General features: G+C 41.0%; 1 protein-coding gene across 1 annotated transcript in view; it reads left to right on the top strand.

Annotated features, from left to right (window-relative positions):
* The first annotated feature begins 769 nt into the window (after positions 1–769).
* NLGN1 (neuroligin 1) overlaps positions 770–9262 on the top strand; it is a 391414-nt gene continuing 382921 nt past the window's right edge. Inside the window, exon 1 of the mRNA XM_071566521.1 lies at positions 770–1030. The gene's annotated coding sequence lies outside the window, so the exon portion shown is untranslated. The remainder of the gene's footprint in view (positions 1031–9262) is intronic.

Here is a 9262-nt window from a genome sequence, read left to right as displayed (position 1 = left end):
TCTAGCCTTTGGTGTCTCTGTTTACATCTCTGGACTGTATATTGATGTTTGCTTAATGAAATGCTGCTCTGGAAGATTTATGGGTATACATTAATAGAATAATTAAAGGTCTCGGAAAGTCTCAGATGAAATCTGTACCAGGTCACGGAGGAAAAGGAGAGGGGAAATGAGAGCTGAGAGGTGATGTGACTACACCTAAGGCCTGTTGGCTGACTGGGCAGGTTGGGGTGATGGCTGGGGGAACGGAATGTGCATCCAAGGGAGCCAGGGCTGCCAGTCCTGCTAGGAAGAGGTGCCTGGGGAGTGTGAGTACCCAGAGGCTCCCTGGGCTTTCAACGCTGAGACAGCAGCCTCTGACCTTTCCTAACCTAGCCTGCTTTCGACCGGGCTGCCTCGGGAAATGCAGGGCGTTAGGGAGGGAGGGAGAGGCGGGAGGCAAAGCGAAGCCCACAGCGCCAGCGTGAGGGACAGACCGCATCCAGCTCCGGCTCGTGCAGGTGTGGAAGGAGAGGAGCTGGAAAACCCCCAAACGCATAAAGAGGGGAGAGCGGGGCAAACTTCGCTCGGCTGCTCCAGCACCGCGGGCTGGGCTGAGCATCACCTGTGACGCGCGGGGCGGGCGCGCATCCCCCTGCGCGCGGCGGGGACCCTGCGCGCTGAGCCCGCGGGGGCGCGCCCGGCGCGGTGCGAGCGCGTGTACGCGCAGGGGGCGCGGGGAGCGGAGCGCGGCGGCGGCGCGGGGGGCGGCTGCTCGCTTGGCTGACGGGTGGATGGATGGCTGGCTGGCTGGGTGAGATCCCGCCATCCCATTTGTGCTCTCCTCACACGTCTTTCCTTCCTGCCTTTTTTTTTTCTTCAAAATCTCCCTGGGAATTTTGTATTTTGTAGGGTTTTTTCCTCCTCTCTCTTTTTCTCTCTCTTTCCCCTTTCTGCTGAGGATACGTTCTGCTTGCCAAGTTTGTAGTGACACCTCTCAGATTCCCCCGCTCCCGTTTTTTGGATCTATTACAGTGCCCGGTTGTATATAGAGGTACTGTATTTTTTTTTCCTTTTTTATCTTTCCAAGAAAATTGGAATTCTTTGGGAAGCTAATGGATACTGAGGAGGATGATCCTAAAAATCTCCTTTCGAATCTGTAAAGGAGGTGTACGAAGAAATTCTTAAATTCAGCCATCAATTTAGCTCCATGTTAAGCACCTCGAAGTATTTATGATTGCAGAGCAGGTGCAAGCAAGGATTAGGAATAAGGTAAGGGAGCTATTTCTGTCTTTGAGGCAGCAGCATTTGCTCAGGGTTATCAGCAGCTTCTCTTCTTTCCCCCCCCCCATCCCTAGAATCTGAGCTGATTTATTTGCATTTGCGGTGCTGTTCTCCTGTCCTCCTGAGTCTTTTCTAATATGCTTGATTGCTTTCCATCGCTAAAACACACATTCCTTCTCCCTCCCTGCTCTGGATTTGGGAGTTTCTTGACTATGCACATGTTTTGCCTGTTATTTGGAAACGGCTTTAAACCACAAATCCTCTGTTTAAAAATATTTCTTATCTTGCACTTTCTCCACCCAGCGGGATTCCTGAAATAAATAAAAAGCCCCCCAAACCAACAAACCACCAAAGCTGCAGAAAACTGCAACACAAGATTTTTTTTTTTAAATTTGCCTTTAAAAAGGAGAGAGAAGTAGTTAAAATCCCCCCAGGGAAAACCGAAAGGGGGGTTGGAGGGTATAATAATCAGGTTCTCCTTCTAAAAGCAAATGAACTCCCCTCCCTCCTCCCTCCCCCTCACCAGCAGTTCCCCGGGCTGAGCCTGATTTCTGGCTCGTAGGGTGCACAGGGGGAGTGATTCCTGCTGGGTGGCAGCAAAGGGAGGGAAGGCTCCCCTGCTTCTTTCCGGGATGCTGTAGGCTGCTCTCCATCAGCACGCTTTACTAATTTTTGTTTTATCAGCTCCATTTAGGGATATAAATGGCACGAGCAAGGATATCAATTACCAGCTAACGGCGGCGATAGCCCGTGTTTTATGGGATTTAATGATTTCTCTTGTTTTGAAAAAGCTCTTGTGACGCTAACAATAAAGAACTCCATAAATCATCTGAATGAATAGTGTTTCAGCAAAGGCAATTTTTAGTCTTTTGCCGGGTATCTCCCCATCCCAATAATTAATTGCACTAACAGTTTTGAACATGTTTGTGCTAATAAAGGTGCCATTATTGAAAAGTGGCTTTCTTGGTATGGGTCCTATGTTTACTGAACTCCCACAGAGTGCCTTAGATGTAGGCGACCACTGTCCTCTCCTTTGGAAATACAGGAACAGATCAGATCATTGGGAACTGAGTGTAGTGCATTGAACAAACCTGTGTGGTGAAGCGACACATTCCCTGGCACTGGAAATTGTGAAAGCCCATTTAACAGGCTGCTTCAGTCACTTGTGTTGAAAGCAGGAGGTAATCATCACTTAAGCCTTCTGATTACATGTTTTGATTAAAAGACAAGCAAATGAGTTTGGTTCTTTTACTTTTTTTTTTTGTGTGTGTGATCATGATGATTCTATCATCAGCTTTTTAAATCCTCTTAGAAATAAACAGGAGCTGTGGAGTTCAATCCTTCAGCAGAATGTGCCAGTGTTCCTGCAGCACTGTGGGGAAAGCTCCTCTTTCATGTTATCTTTTTCAGTTGCTTTATTTCCACCTTCTGCATTCATGATCACATTTTCTTTTCATCTGTTATTTACAGTCAAGGTGTACTGAAAAGGCTAGAATAAAATAATGCTGTTCTCCTTGTGGAGGCAAACGTGCTATGAGGAAAGGACTCAAGTTTGGCTGTTTTAACAGAATTGTTAACCCACAGGGCTTACATTTCCTTGAGTTTTCTTTCCACTGCCTTTGACGGTCTTTAGCATGGTTTGCATCTGGTGATGTAACATACAGCTGTACTTACATATATCATCTGTGTAGCTCACTATGTGTTCTGTTAAAGCTCTGTCTAGTGCTGCTCATATGTCATTCACTGTGAAAAAGCATCAGTCAGGGACTGAACAGGTGCAGGTTCAGTTCACCATGCGACTGGGTCAATAGTTGCTGAACATAATACCATTATATAGGTATGCTGAGGCCCTCAGAAATCGTTACCATGGTTTTGATTTTTTTTTTTCCCCCAGTCTGGTAAGATTGAAATTCTTGTGGCTGCTGAGTAGGCATTTGAGTGGAGTTAATAGAACCAAATCTAAGAAGTTATTTCATGAAATGTATGTAGATTTTAGTGCTTTCTCTGAGCCCTTCTGAATGGAGTGTTTTATTACCATGAAATATTTCAGAGTTGCTGAGTTCAATCCTACTCTCCTTATTCAAGCAAAAATTTCCATAGACTTTATGAATCTGTACATAAAGATGTTTTCAATAAGAATTTCTGACTCCACAGTCAGGCAATTTAGATGGTAACTTTGATGCCAGTATTTCTCATTTAAAGTTAATTTGCCAGTGTTAAAAAGTTCAGTATTTATCTCCATTAGCTGGAAAGGGTCAAAGAGCGTTTCCTGTTGTGTCATCAGTACAGTCCCTGTCATTCCCTCTTTGCCAAGGAACAGCTACTCAAAGAGAACAGACTTGCATTTGAGCTCTTAAAATGTTTTTCCTCTGAGCATCAGGAACATTTAGAAAACTGAATTGGTGACTCACTAGAAGGGCTGTCTGTATCACTTGTTACTGTTCATTATTGTTTATATTTTCTGTTCTTTTGAGCATAAACTAGTTCTTGAATTTTATTCATTGCTCGAATAAATCCTCTGTTTATTTTCTTGTTTTTCTATTTGAACATGCTTGTCCCCATATAATGTAATAATGATAACTCCTTAAGCAACAGTGAGTTGCAAGGAAATGCCTGAGTTCATATGTCAACATAGTGGCTCCTGACTGGTTGGAGCAATTGCTGATCAAGGTGAATGGCAAATTATATCTCCAACCATAATTTCTGGCTGAGGCACAATGTGCTTCCCATTTAGATTTTACTGTTAAATTAGCTATGGGAGGGGTTTTTTTCCCAGATGGTAAACAGTGTTACAGGACTCTTGTACTTTACTCCACAGGATGAGAGTTTGTAATTTTGCAACAGCAAACTAGTTTTACAAAGAAATTAATTTTTTGTACCCATGTCCTTGCAGTTACTAACAGTACTGTTTGATCATGCTTCAAATTTACTTGAAATCTAGTGAGCAGCTACCAAACCTCTAGTTATTTCTGATGGAAAGCACCTGAAACAGGTGACTAATCTGAGATTGTGCAGGAGCTCAGGAGTCAGTGTAACCAGTGTACCTGTGGCCTTTGTTGCTCAGTGACAGTAGTCACTAGATGGGTATGAAACTTCTGCAAAAGTTGCAAATGCTTCAGAGGAAGAAAAATGAATGATTGAATCAAACCATTTGATGCTGGCAGAAATACACTTCACTGAGAGCAACAGAAGAGTGGACAAAAACTTTTACCTACTTTTGACAGTGGTTTTCACAGGTTCCATGAACATTATAGGATATCAAATGCTCATTTAATGCCTGTGGATATCCTGGGGCCACCAGTCTGGCCTCATCCAAAGACCTTCAGGAGATGACCCCTTCACTAGATGAAGCAGTGGGACATTCTCAGGGATCTGCCCACTGTCTGACCCCTTCAAGCCAGGTGTCCTGCTGGCTGTGTGATCCATGCTGTGAAGTGCAACTCCATCTGCCAGAGAAGGAGGTGCAGAGCACCCAAGTGTGATACATGGACAGATTCTGTTACTTCTATGCTCTTACAATCCCATCACCACTCAGCAGGATGAACTCAGTTACGTACACTGAAGTGGTGAGCATTTCATATGGTGTTTGTGTTTGTTTAGGAATACTAGAACTAATGGAAGCTGCTTTCCCAGATTTATGTTGAGTAGATTGAAACTTCTGCAGCTGAAACACTGATGAGAGCACTTTCTCTCTTTCTCATGCCCAGCAATGTGTTGCAGATTTTATTATTTTTATCTCTTATAAGAGGTTGACTGAAGCATTCAGAGTCTTGGCAGAGCTCCTCCTACCTTCTCTGGCACTTGCTTTCAGCAAATTTGCATGTTCCTCAGACAGTTTGGACTGAATCATAAAGTGATTAATAAATAGGTACAACTGTGCACAAGGCATAGTTGTGTAGGTCTCTTTGCCTTAAGGGCCATACTAAAACTGCAACCTTGTATAAATCATATATTTTCTCACGTAAAAAGTTGGCAAACTTGGTGTCTCCCTCATTTTGTAGCTTCTCAATGCACAGGGTAAGAGCTAAGAGAGATTTCGCCTTGGCTCCATATATTGGTGGTCCAAGCCTTAAGTTGGAGCATCTGTCTGTGGAAGTCCATGTGGATGAGAGGAGTAATTGCCAGAAATCTGCTGTGTATCCAAACATTTAAGACAATGGTTTTGCATAAATAGGATTAAAGTTTCACAGGAGACCAATTTTAGTTATGGAAGCAACCAGATTGTTGTGATACCAGATGCGAGGTTATTTCTGCAACTTTCCAGGAAACAGCAATATCTGTGCATGAGTCTTGTGGGCTGCAGAACTTTTCTGCAAAGTCAAGAAAAAAATTATTTGAAGCCTTCTTAGGTTTTTTTGAGTATGTGTCTACCTCAAGGTATTTTTCCAATGTGAAATTTTGTAGGTTTATAAATGTGAGGGCAAATCCTACCATGCCCTTTTGCCTTTCCCCCAGCAGATTAAAAAGCACTGTGCTTCAGGAGGGAGTTTACTGGGGGAAGATCTCACATACCTTTGTTTCTGCGGAAGAGGAGGCTGGACAGGTCACTTGCACAGTAGAAAGAGGAGGACAGGAAAGATGAGGTGACTGAAAGTAGGGAGAATGAAGCTAGAAAGAAGCATGTATCAGAAAAGATGATATAATTAATTTTGTGATGATAAATTGCTGCTAATTGAGCATAATAGTAGGACCTGATCAGCTATATTGTTAATCAGCTTACTAACTTCATATACTGTGAAAGGACTAACTTCAGATACCACACAGAGGGGAGAAATGCTGGGAAAGAAAGCATTTCTATTTGTGAATTCCAGTAAAACAGTATAAACCCAACTATGAAGTGTTTTCCAGAGCCTTAGTAACAGATCTGTAATTAGCATGAAATTTCCAAGGACTGGGATAAATAAATACCAGATGGGCTTATTTATTTGTTTAGGATTTGATCCATTTCCTACCAAGGGGAAGTTTATTATTCAGAGGAAGGAAAAGAGGGGGAGTGTGTATTGTTCCTCTGAAGTGGATGGGAGACTTTCCCAATTGTCAGAAAACAGCACTGGGGTTTCTAAATTTAGAAACAGAAATCTGAAGTAGAAAACTTGTTAATGTTTTAGTTATTTGTCAGCACTCGCTATGGTGGAAGTTCATTTTAAGGAAGTAGGGATATACTTACAGGTATTTATAGTTGACTCATGCCTTTTCTTTTGCTCAACAATTATTCAGAATTGACTTATCTGTTATTTTTGATAAAACACCACCCCTAGCTGAGGTATATTTGACTTTATTAAAAAAGCACAAAAACAATTTCTTGAACTCAGAAAAATTGGGACTGGCTCCAATGAAGTATATTTATAGGACAATTAAATTTAAAAGCAGGTGAAGTTTTACTGAAAGATGTAGCCAGGTAGAAATTTATGTTGAAATAAAATGAAAATTAGATGTTACTAAGTTATAGAGGAACAGAGTCCTGAGGTTTTATTATTTGTTTGTATTCCTTGGGCAACCAGGAGGTTCAGCCAAAACTGTCATCTCTGTATGCAAGACACTGCACAAGAAGCTGATAAAGTTATAAATACTTTTTGTGTTCCAAGGAATTTAGGCTTCACTCCACTATGAGTTCTTATCACATGATTTACCACCATTGCACTGAGTTTGGGTGTTCATGACATGTGAAAGCACCATTAAGTGTGGAAGAACTGGAATACTGGGTGAAGAGTGGTCAGAAAAACAAATTCAGTGTGCCCAGGAAAATGCACATGTGGAGGCACTTCTAAAATGAAGATCATCAAACATTTCAGAAGTTTTCTCATCTTTGGTTGGCTGTGTTAAAGCGTATATATGTATATATAGATGCATACACAGACACTGCTCTGCATGATAGTGCAAGTGCACAACGGAAATGATGTGATAGTCTGGTTCAAACTTCAGTGTGAATATGTAGAGATAGTATGAAGAACAAAAGAACACAGTTTGCATGTATGAAGAAATAGCATTTCATTTAATCACACAGTGGCTTAGTCAAGTTTTGTATCTTTAATGAATTAACAAGAGATGCATAGTTAGCAGCACTTCCCCCTGCTATTTCCTTTGCTTTTTCTCACAAAATTCCAAATACAAAAATGTAGATTGACTTTTAGCCTGTTTGGCACATTTTAGCCTATGTAGAGACATGTACTACTTGGCAAGTGAAGGTCTAAGCACAGATTGAACAAAATTGAACTATAAATGTTACTTTAAGAACATTAAAGTTACATTCAAGAAAAGGAGTTTTTCTGTTGTTTTGGAACATGTGCTGCAACTAACATTTAAGAACAGAGCAATTTTTAGAAAATGCAAACCCTCCTGACTTTATTGTTCTTCATTCACATCCATCATTTTGCACTCTTGCAACTCTTGATGCTTTTGCAGGTTGTTGCTGAGATCAAAGTTGGCTCTTAACTTTGTCTATTTGAGTAAGTTTGCTGGAGTAATTAGGAGCAAGATCACTATGCAAACATAAATCTGGTAGCTTTTGGAACCTTGGTGAGGGAGAAGACAAGAAAAGGGTGCCAGAGCTTTCCTATTTGACTGTTCAGTGGCATTTTGCATTGCCTTCATTCTGGTCCCCCTTTTTTAATTGGTCCTTTTTCCCCCTCTGTTTTTCACTTTTCCTTAGTTCATTAGGAGAGTGCAGAGGCTCATTGCCACTGGCTGGGGTACAATGAGGGAGGAGAGCCAATGTGGAGGTTTGGATTTTTCTTTCCCATACTCACTCCTCACCCACTTACTGGGACTCTGATGCAGCAATTTTGCTGTGCCAGGTTTTTGCAGCATACCCAAAGTCTAAGGCCTTTGCTGCTGCATGTCCATAAGAAAGAAGCATTGGGAGCACTTTCAGTCTCATTCCTTTGCTTGGCACTTACATTAAAATGTATTCCGGTACTCAATCTATTTTGTTTTCCCATCCATAAATTGAACTACTACCCTGAGATGCTGTGAGGATTAATGAATGCTTGGACAGCTCACTGCAGATGGAGAAAATACAGTGCTGCCTCTTCCAATAATTATGTATAACCCTGCATAGTTCAAAAGTTAGGAGAATTTGTATAAAGGCTCTGGCAGATTAAGCAAGAAAATATTAAATCTCTTGTTATTGGAGGATCCATAGGTCTTTCTTCATCTGATGTCTGTTCTTGGTTCAGTGACCAACAATGCAACGAACAATCTATTTTTATGGCCATTCATAAAATGATTGTTTCATGAAAAAAATTAAAATGTTTATTATAAACATACCTGTGAAAGAAATCAGCATTTGTGATAAGTTGGAATCCAAGTGGATTTTTAATACTTTGTTAAATGAGATTTAAAATTTCATTTTCTTGTTGGATATAAATGTATTTATTTGTGAATTATAACTTCCTAGATGGACACTTACACACTTCATTTTTGTGTGTGTTAAAAATAGGTTTGAATAATCAGGAATATGTAATGAAAATTGTGACAGTACCTTTCACTATCATAGAATTGGGATGAAAGCCTCCTTGATGCCAACTATTGCACCTCTTCCCCATATTTTAGATAGGGTCAGGTAACCTGTCAGAAATTTATAGAAGCTCTACCTGTGCTACTGCAGTGGCTTATTTTGACACAGAGTGAAAATTCTAGTACAGCTCAAAAATGTGTAAGTACCAAGATATGCAATTCTAAGCACAAGAAGTTATGCTTGGTGTTAGTGCAGCAGTTACTTGACATTTGGCTGATAATGCATTTGAGCTGCAGTCTCATTGTAATCAGAAAATATTTGGTATTTCAAAAATTCGGGCTGATTCTTAATCAAAGTAGTGGGTTATGTGTAAATGCTACCATCAAGTCCTGTCTTACCTTTGGTTGTAAGGTACCACGTGATGAGGTGTGGTGTTTTCAGAGCTGTCTCTCTGAAGATAATTCCACTGCTTAGCTAAACCTAGTTATGAAAATACACGATTTTACAGACTGTCGAAGCCAGTCTTGCGTAATGCTGAGTTTCAAT

This window comes from Pithys albifrons, chromosome 11 (genome assembly GCF_047495875.1).
Source record: "Pithys albifrons albifrons isolate INPA30051 chromosome 11, PitAlb_v1, whole genome shotgun sequence".
Classification (NCBI taxonomy): Eukaryota; Metazoa; Chordata; class Aves; order Passeriformes; family Thamnophilidae; genus Pithys; species Pithys albifrons.
The sequence above is the reverse complement of the archived record's forward strand: the minus strand, read 5'-3'. Positions and strand labels throughout refer to the sequence as shown.